The following is a 10,655-nucleotide window of genomic DNA, read 5'->3' on the forward strand; positions in this document are numbered from 1 at the left end:
TCCAGGGCAGCTAAGTTAAACTGAAAAGTTGGTGGACATAATTAAAGAAAACATAAAAAACCGTATTCCATAAGTTTGTCATTGAGGCTCCTGATACTTGAGCCAACTTTTTTCAACACAAAAATACAGTTCAGGACTCAAATGAAAACTGGAGGAGGGTGTGCTTGAGAAGCAGAGATGCTACCTCATCTGGAGTATTGCATTCAGTTCTGGTCTCCTTATCTCAAGAAGGATATAGTGGCACTAGAAAAGGTTCAAAGAAGCGCAACTAAGATGATAAAAGGGATGGAACTCCTCTTATATGAGGAAAGACTAAAACAGTTAGGGCTCTTTAGCTTGGAAAAGAGACGGCTGATGGGAGATATGATTGAAGTCTACAAAATCCTGAGAGGATTAGAACGGGTATAAGTGGATTGATTTTTCACTCCGTCAAAAATTCCAAGGACTAGGGGGACATTCGTTGAAATTACAGGGAAATACTTTTTTTTTTTTTTTCTTTTTTTCCAATTCTTTATTCATTTTTATATCTCATAACAAGTATACGATAAACATTCAATATTCATACAATTCACTTGTATAAATCATACAATATTAAGTCCTATATTATCCCCCCTCCCTTCCACACATATTAACATTTTATTTGAATCTTACACATTATACTCTCCCATTCCCATATCATAATATTCTTTCTATAAAAAGGTGTCTAATCATTCGAATATTCAATCAATGGCCCCCAAATTTTTTTAAACTTATTATACTTTCCTTTTTGTATAGCAAGAACTCATTCTATTTTGTACATATAACATATAGAATTCCACCAAAAGGTATAGTTAAGTCTTGTATAATCTTTCCAATTTCTGGTTATATTCTGAATAGCAACCCCTGTCATGATCATTAGCAACTTATTATTATTTGCTGAAATTTGGCTCTTTGCTCTCATCATTGTTCCAAACACAGGGAAATACTTTTAAAATCAATAGGAGGAAATTTTTTTTCACTCAGAGAATAGTTAAGCTCTGGAAAGCATTGCCAGACGTTGTGGTAAGCGTAGCTGGTTTTAAGAAAGGCTTGGACAATTTCCTGGAGGAAAAGTCCATAGTCTGTTATTGAAAAAGACATGGGGGAAGCCACTGCTTGCCCTGGATTGGTAGCATGGAATATTGCTGCTACTTGGGTTTTGGTCAGGTACTAGTGACTTGGATTGGCCACTGTGAGGATGGGCTACTGGGCTTGAAGGCCCATTGGTCTGACCCAGTAAGGCTATTGTTATGTTCTTATATATCATTGCATGCAGATAAGTGTAATTCCAGCGCTGGAACCAATTTGATCCTCTATTCTAATTTCATGCTTCTTGGAAGCTGGTTTTTCTAAATTAGTGCATATCAATCTTAAGTTAGACGCTATATATGGAATCACACCTAGCAGTGTCTAAAGTGGACTTAGGTGCTGGGTTGGCACCCTAACCTTAGGCACATCATATTTATACCAGGGTTTTCTTGGCCTACATGCCAAAAATGCCCACAATCTGTCCCTAACCATGTCCACTTTCTAGCAGGTTCCTTGGACTAGGCCAATAATGAGATGCTAATTGCATATTATCAGTCCCGATTATGCTTTTTAAATAATTAAGTTAGGCACGCCAACATAGGTGCATAACTTTAGGCCCCTTTTATACAATCTGCCAGGAAATGTGGAATAGAACAGATGTATGGTGATGTTTTTTCTTCATGGCATAACCCCAGAAGTAGGTGGTGATCTTTTGATCGGAAGAGGCGTTTTGGCGTCCTGTTTAAAAGTTTGATCGGATTGTTTTACACCCTGAGGCAGCAGCCTCGTGAAACGCTGGCCACCGTCGGTGTACCGATCAACTGAAGATAAGTCGAAAGCTTTTCTTCTATCAACTTGCATAGACAGCCCTGCTAAAGTTTTTATACTTGGGAGTGAAATGGAGGTTTTTTGCCAGTGAGGTTATCACCCAACCACCTTAATCCACCTTTGTGGCGGTGGGAGGGCTTCTGTCTGAGGCTTTTCCTCCATTTTTTTGAAACACATCCCTTTAAACTAAAGCAGCACTGTCTATATGACATTTTTGTATCTTTCTTGTGAAAGTGTATCTTTAATAAATTTAATATTAGAATAACAGATCCACCAGAAGAATTCCACAGCTGAGTGGGATGGGCACAGTACATAGTACTTTGTTTTGCTATTCAGCACACCATTCTTTGTGGTTCATAGTAGACTGGACCCTGTAAGAAGGTCACTTTTGACTGAAACACAGACATCTACTGTGTATTATCGTTTTGGATTATTGAATTGCACCTTGTATATGAAGTTTTTTTTAATAAAGTTTGCATCAAGATCATCGGTTTCACAGTTGTTTCCTTTGTACTTACAATAACAGATGCAATGTTTGCTGAAACCTTCTCTTCATGGACATTGTGCACTGATTAGATCTATTGATCACTGCATTCAGTTCACTAGATTTTGCCTATCCATAGAAGAGTTTCATGAAGCGTCCATCAAAATCTCTCTTCAAGAGAGCTGTCAGTGTGGCATACCAGGCTGCCTTTTGAACAAACCTGCAGTTTAGCAACAGCAAAGCGTACCCATTGCTGAAAATGGAGAAGGTCATATGAATGACTTCTCTGGTTTCCCAGCTTCCATGTGTGAGATTTCAGCTTCAGTATCAAGGCCTCAGACTGTGTTTCTGCATGATCCTGGCAAAGCTAAAATTAATCAACTAGGAAATATTTATAGTGGATGGTATCACATTCTTATTCCATATAGGTGTTCTACCCCTGACAGCCTTGTACTATCCTTTAGATTAGAACTCTAAAATGTGTTCAATGCTATTCTTACTTCTTAGGATTTTTTTGTACTGCAGTTACTTCCTGTCTTGCTATGTGAACAATGCATTGTGTGTAATGTAGTCCCATTTGTGCTGGAGCTACCCCTGCTTAGTGTATAAGCTCCACTCCTTTTCTTCTGTAAAAACCTCCTCTAAGCTGAGCTTGAGTCCTTTTTCTACCTGCTGCTATTTCCTGAATATCTTTATAACTTTGCTGGGTCAGCCAGAGTATGACTTCTCCAATCAAGGACCACCATTGATGACCTCCTCTGTGACCTCTATTCCTATTGGCCCTTTGCTTTGCCCCTGCCCTTGTGAGTGTTCTTATTGCTCCTTCTTGATCCTGCAAGCCAGATGCTTCCATATTACATCACATTATTATACCGCAAAACCTTATTTATTCCTATGCGGTTCACATTTTAAGAATCTGAGACAATATCAGGAATTACAACAAAATAATGGATTGTTAAATCCCGATCTTACCAAAATTTATCGAATAGATGAGTTTTCAAGAGTTTTCTGAAATGTTTATATAATACAGCATTGACTATCAACCGACTAAGTTCCTTGTCTCTGACTGCTGCCTGAAACGAGAATAGCCTATCAAAGTATTTTTTATATCGACATTCCTTAACAGAAGGGAAAGTGAAGTATCTTAAGAGGCGTTGAGACCGTTTAGATACAGCCAGTTCAAAATGTTCCTTTAGATAATTTGCAGTAAGGCCAAACAACACTTTATAACATAATGATCCAAAATTGAAAACAACTCTATGTTACTCTAGGAGTATGTGTTCCCCTGAAGTGAATGCCTCTTTTTACCTACTACTGCACAACTCAAGAATCTCACTGCCTGCAACTACTTCCATCTGAAGGAGTCTGGGACTGGTTTTCCAAGTACTGAAGGAGTCTGGGACTGGTTTTCCTAAGTGTTGAACTAAGTTTTCTCTTTAATAAAATGCTGAATTATGTTTAGCTGCAAACCTAACTTATCTCATGTTCTAGCCTGCCTGTACTGGGTGTTAGCTTGGACATTCTAACTTCTTATGGCTATCTCAGCATAAACTACATGTAACAGAAAGACTGCAGGGCTTAGATAAGTGACCTGCTAATAGAAACATAGAAACATAGAAGATGACGGCAGAAAAGGGCCACAGCCCATCAAGTCTGCCCACTCCAACAACCCTACCCCCTTGAATTTACCCCCCTAGAGATCCCACATGTGTATCCCATTTCCTTTTAAAATCCTTCACGCTGCTGGCCTGAATCACCTGAGGTGGAAGTTCATTCCAACGATCGACCACCCTTTCGGTGAAGAAGAACTTCCTGGTGTCGCCATGAAATTTCCCACCCCTGATTTTCAGCGGATGGCCTCTTGTGGCAGAGGGACCTTTAAAAAAGAAGATATCATCCTCCACCTCAATACGGCCGGTGATATTGAGGTGGAGGATGATATCTTCTTTTTTAAAGGTCCCTCTGCCACAAGAGGCCATCCGCTGAAAATCAGGGGTGGGAAATTTCATGGCGACACCAGGAAGTTCTTCTTCACCGAAAGGGTGGTCGATCGTTGGAATGAACTTCCACCTCAGGTGATTCCACCTCAGGTGGAACTTCCACCTCAGGTGATAATGACCTGCTAGTGTGAGCTTAGCACCAATGATTGTTAAGAAAAGTAACACGTGAAAAGTTTTTTCTAGAATTCAGTTGTATAGCCAGAAGAATGTTTAAATATCTCTGTAACGTCCTGTTTTCGGCACTTCTGCAGCCAGCTTGGAGCTCGGGAGTCGCATACGTATGCTAATAAACTATCTGTGCCTTCTTCAAGTCTCTAGGTTTTTTGGCTGCCCAAAGTGACCTCTCGCACCTCTGCCACAAAGCTTTTCCTTTTAAAAACACCACTTCCACTTACATTCAGAGCCGTGAGGTCTCTTGCCCTAGGGAGGCAAACTTCTGAATTCTGTACTACAAACTATGAGTAAATTAATGTATGTATTCAATAAAATAAATTACTTACAAAGGTTTCATAACTATAAGTACAATAATTCTGTATAGGTCAGACATGAGCAAACTACGGCCCGCGGGTCATATCCGGCCCATTAAGTTTTTTAATACGGCCTGTCAAGAGTGACACCTTGCCATCCGCTTTCCTTTCTCCTTAATGGTCAGCGGCGCACAAGGCAGGTGCGAGGTTTTCACGCTCCAGCCTGGGCCCACGCCACTCCCTGAATGGCTGCTATCAGTTCTTGCGGTCTAATTACTTTCAAACCTACTAACAATTCACTATTTTAATAAGCAGCCCATCAAATAAAGAGTAAAAATGGCTAGTCAAACAATCAGGTGTCCATATCAAAAATTCAAGTGCCCATATTTTACACAGAAAACAAAAAATAATAATACCGGTACTTGGCATAGAGCAGAGGAGTGGCCTAGTGGTTAGAGCTGCTGCCTCAGCACCCTAAGGTTGTGGGTTTGATCCCAGCACCTTTCCTTGTGACCACGGGCAAGTCACTTAACCCTCTTTTGCCCCAGACGCCATAGTTAGATTGTGAGCCTTCTGGGACAGACAGGGCACATGCTTGGAGTACCTGACTACTATTCAAAAGGTTTGGGTGAATCTCTTCATGAAAGTGGTTAATAAATAAAAATGTTGCTGGCAGCTACCAGATAGAATTAACCCATTTGTTTCTTATTTCAGTCATGGTGGCAACTTTTCAAACCATGTTGTACCAGAATACCAAACAGCCACTAGCTCTGCACACAGCACTCTATTTCCAGAACTGACTTGATCGAGTTGTGCATCATTCAGACAGTGCCGCTGAATATCTGCTCTGATTACCATGACACTATTCAGTTAGTGCCTGGGCAATCTGGAGGCAAGGCTGAGGGGCAGTTAGGAGTTACCCAGGCACCACTAACATGTGGCAGCAGTACCCATATAACTGAGTGGAGTGAAACAGATAGATGTGAATTGCTTGTTTAATCTTTCCGAAAATACTGGGACTATGGAGCATGTGATGAAGCTACTAAATAGTAGATTTAAAACAAACTGGAGGAAATATTTCTTCACTCAATGTTTAGTTAAACTCTGGAATTCGTTGCTAGAGAATGTGGTGAAAGTAGTTAGCTTAGCAGGGTTTAAAAAAGATTTGGATAATTTCCTAAAAGAAAAGCCTATAAGCTATTATTAAGATGGGGGAGGGAGAAGAAGGGAAGTATAAATACACAGTATTAGAGTAGCCCCGCAGCATGGGTTCAATTTGCTTACAGGCTGCGGCAGCTATGGGAGAGAGGGCAGCGAGGGAGTCGAAGGGAGGGAAGCTTACATCATCTCACCACGCAGTTGGGGGGCCCCTGACCTGTTTGCTGCCCCCTAATGCCGGCCCTGGAAGGGGAACAGATGCCCAGGCAGCCTGCTTGCCTTCCCCTAACACCGGTGGGGCCCTCCTGATGTTTTTGGGCAGGCAGTCAGGGGCCCAGAGGCAATAAAAGAAATTTGTGCACTGACGTGGGTGTGTGTGAGACAGAGAGAGAGAGGGAAAGAAGAGGGAAGGGGGAGAGAAATGCTGCTGCACGCAATTGGGGAGTAGAGAAGGAAGATGACAAGGAAAGGGATAGGAGGGGAAGAGAGATGCCAAGACCATGGGAGGGGAGGGAATGGAAGGAAAGGAAAGGAGGGGGGGGGGAGGGAGGGAAGGAGGGAGAAATGCTAGAATAGGAAAAAGGAAGAAGGGAGGGAGAGAAAGGAATGACGAGAAGAAGCCAGATAATGAAGGGATAGATGGAAGAGAAGGAGAACAGAGAGATGCCAGGGCATGGGGTGGGAAGGGAAACTAAGGAGACTGATGCCAGACAGAGGGAAAGAAGGGAGGGAGGTGCCAGAGCATGGAGAGAGTAGATAGGGAGAGAAGGCGGTACACTGGATGGATAGGGCAGACAGTAGATAGAAGTAAGAGAATGATGAGATGAGGAAAGAGGAAAGCAGAAACCAGACAAAAATTTCTATTTGTTTTATTTTTACTTTAGGATAAAGTATTATTGTAGCTGTGTTGATAATCGTTTATTAATAGAAAATGGAAATAAGGTGATACTGTTTATTGGACTAATTTTAATATATTTTTTTACTAAGTCAGAGACCATAACTCCTTTCCTCAGGTCAAGACAGAGATACTGTAATAGCAGTATAGTTTACTGACCTGAAAGAGGTTTTAACCTCTGAAATCTAATTGAGAAATGTATTAGTCCAATAAAATGGCTGACACTAAATTTTCTTCCTGCCATGCCCCATGCCTCCTACCCAAATGCAATAATATAAATTGGTGGCATCCCAAAGCCCTGCCAGCTGAAGATCTCTTCTTCGAGAAGGAAGGGGGGATTGGTCAGAGATGTTTGGAGGTTGCAAAGAAGAAAAACTACACTGACACTGGTATGGTAATCTTTGTTGTTTGTTTTTAATTTTAAAATAAAAGAAATAAAGTGGAAATAAAGAAGTAAATAAGAAAATGTGTAGATAAATGGGGGCGGGGCAGAGGTTTGGAAGGGGGCGGGACATAGTGGGGTGTGGAAGGGGCCAGGGCCTGGTGGGATGGGGCATGGTGGGTGGGGTGGGGCAAGGCAGTGGCCCTGTGCACTTGTGTGTCTAGGGACCCTCAACAAATTAAATCCTAACCCTGTTCACAAATATCAATATAGTAGGTTTTGGAGGGTTTTAGTGGGATTACACTTTCCACCACAAGTGTATACTTGTAAGTTACAGTGGCACATGGGCCTGGGTCCCCTACTCTGGAGACAACTGTACCAGCCATCAAGCTACTCCAGACACTTATTTGCTGCTCTAATAGGACCTGGCTATTAACATCTGCTGCTGTCAGACAGACAGATATATACAATTTCATTCAGATCTTTGGGGCTGGGAGGGGGGGTCAGTGAACACTGGGGGAGTGTGAGGGGTTATGCTTTTATCCTTCTAGTGGTCATTTGGTCAGTTTAGGCACCTTTTTGGCCTTTATTTGTTCTTAAAACAGGTCTAGCCCCAAATATCTTTGGTGAATGGTGCCTGGACATTCTATGAAATATTCAGCTATCGCTGCAAAATGTCCAAGTCCTAATCCAAAGTCTTAAAACACCCCCGCCCCCCCCCCCCCCCCCCCCCCCACTGACATGCCCCTTTGAGATTTGGACGCACTGCAGACGAATAACTTGGGAAACATCTAGGAAGTAGGTTTCAAAAATGGTGATTTGGATGTTTTGGCAAGTAACACATTCAAATAATACTTTATGTAGCTTTTTGGGTGTCTCTGTGTTTTGAAAATGAGTCCTGTAGACAGTTTCTTCCAATATGACTAAAGTCTGGAGGTCAACTTATCTCAGAAGAACACAAAATAAGGAAGAAATAAATAGGCATGCAGGAAAATTTATATCAGCCTTTGGAGTAGGGCAATCAGCATGATGAAATAGTAGAAAGCGTTGACACTTGCCAGATGATGTCCCTGATGTAATAATGTGACTACACAATGTCCTAGATTCAGAATAAGCACTACCCCTGAAATTCTGTATAAGGAACCTAAAGTTGTGCGCATACATCAGTACGTGTAGCAAATATATCTGCACAACTTAATTGATCAGTTGGGCTAACGCCAGAAATGACCATAGACGTCCTTAGGCGCCTCCGTAGACATAGTTCACGTCAAACATAGGTGCTGGAAATGTAGGCCTCAAAAACCCTGGCCTATGTTTCTGGTGCTTGTGTTTGAGGAAGCTGCAATTCTACAAATGGCGCCAGTGCGTAATTGACACGCGATCAGCGGCCATTTTTTAGGCCGCCACAGATACCAGTGCCATTTGTAGAATCCGGTCCTTAAAGTCAACCTATAAACTTGGCTAAACAAGCAAGTGCTTAACCTTGAATAAAGTTGTGGTCTTTTTGGAATTTCACTGGAAATTCATCCCAAACCTTCTCCCTTTAGTTAACTTTTTTTAAAATAACTTATTTTATGTGAGAATAATAATAGTAATAAATAAGGCAAGAGTAGGTGATTGGGTCCAACAAGTAGATGATTAGATTGAATCAAATAGGGTTAAGTAAGGCTACATGTATCCTATTGGGTTGCTGCAGAATTTGGAACCAGTCATTAACAAGGATCGGGTTGGGGCAGCTGATGCAGTGGTTCACTGGAATACATATAGAATGATAGCTAGGGTTGGAGGGGATTCCTAGATTTTATGTATGCTTCTGCTAATTGTTATATATTGTTCTTGCAAATGAACAGGCAGGCCTTGTTGCCCTTCTTCACAAAGGACATGTATGAAAACATACCAGTCTGCACACAATACAAATTATAGTGATTTTGACTTGCCTTAGCAGTATCAGTAACAGAATAATTCTACTTCGTTAAATCTTTTCTTTGTATAGCTGCATTTCAGTCGCATAGCAAAAAGCCTTACTTCATCCTTCTATTTATGATTTAAGGCAAGCAATAAATTGTGACTCTCTGGCAGAGCGTTTCTGGAGGCTTATTGCACATGTCAGCCTTGTGTCTTCAGCCACCTGAGAAATGCTGTAATCCCCTAGTAAAGCCCCACCTGTTTTATCCCTTATATCTATTACATGATTAAATTATTAGAAGAATAATGAGGGAAAGAATTATATGCTTTCTCCGGTATCACAGTAGCTCCATCTCTGTATAGTTATTTTCATTCTTTTTCCTTGTCTGCTGTAATATTGAAGTAGACTCTTTGCATGTCTAGATACCCTTTATTGGCCCAACATAAGAAGAGGAGGGCAGTGGCATAGTGAGGGTAGGAGGCAAGGGGGACACCCCCTGCTCCATACATGCCCCGACCCTCCCCCACACCACACTTGCGCCCTCCTTTCCCCTGTACCTCTTTAAATTTTCTCCAGCACAAGCAACTTTTCCAGCTTACTGCTCACATCAGCATTGGCATTCCCGCTGACGTCACTTCCTGGCCCCGCGACCAGGAAGTGATTTCAGAGAGTAGTTAGGCTGGCGCGAGCAGCAGGCTGGAGGAGTTGTTCGTGTTGGTAAAGATTTAAAGAGGTACGGGGGAGAAGGGAGGGCATGAGCATGGAGTATGGGGGGCAGAGAGGTGTCGACACCTCCAGCAAGGGGGAAACAGAAAAAAATAAAGGGGGCATGAAGAGAGAAAGAAAGAAAGGGCAGGGAGAGAGGAAGAAAAAGTTGGGGGAGGGAATGAGGTCTGGAGGAGAGGAAGCATACAGGCTGAAAGAAGGGAAGAAAGATTGGATGCACAGTCAGAAGAAGAAAGTGTAACCAGAGACTCATGAAATCACCAGACAACAAGGTAGGAAAAATTGTTTTAGTTTAAATTTAGTGATCAAAATGTGTCTAAATTTATATCTGCTATTCATATTTTACATTATGGTCCCCTTTTACTAAACCGCAATAGCGTTTTTTTAGCACAGGGAGCCTATGAGCGTCGAGAGCAGCGCTGGGCATTCAGCGCAGCTTCCTGCGCTAAAAACTGCTATCGTGGTTTAGTAAAAAGGGAGGGAGTATTTGTCTATTTTTGTATGGTTGTTACTGAGGTGACAGTGCATAAAGTCATCTGCTTTGACCTCTTTGAAAAAACCCCGGAATAGGAATGATAATTAACATTTTCTATGCGTACAGTGTGCTTTGTGTTTGTTTTTTAATTTTATTGTTGGTAGATCATTTTGACTTGGTCATTGTAAAAGTAGCTCGCAAGCCCAAAAAGTGTGGGCACCCCTCCCTGCTCTAAAACATCGCTCCTTAGTTTTATCAAATGGTGCAGTGAGGGGCCAGCACTTTAC

This window comes from Geotrypetes seraphini, chromosome 14 (assembly GCF_902459505.1).
Source record: "Geotrypetes seraphini chromosome 14, aGeoSer1.1, whole genome shotgun sequence".
Lineage (NCBI taxonomy): Eukaryota > Metazoa > Chordata > Amphibia > Gymnophiona > Dermophiidae > Geotrypetes > Geotrypetes seraphini.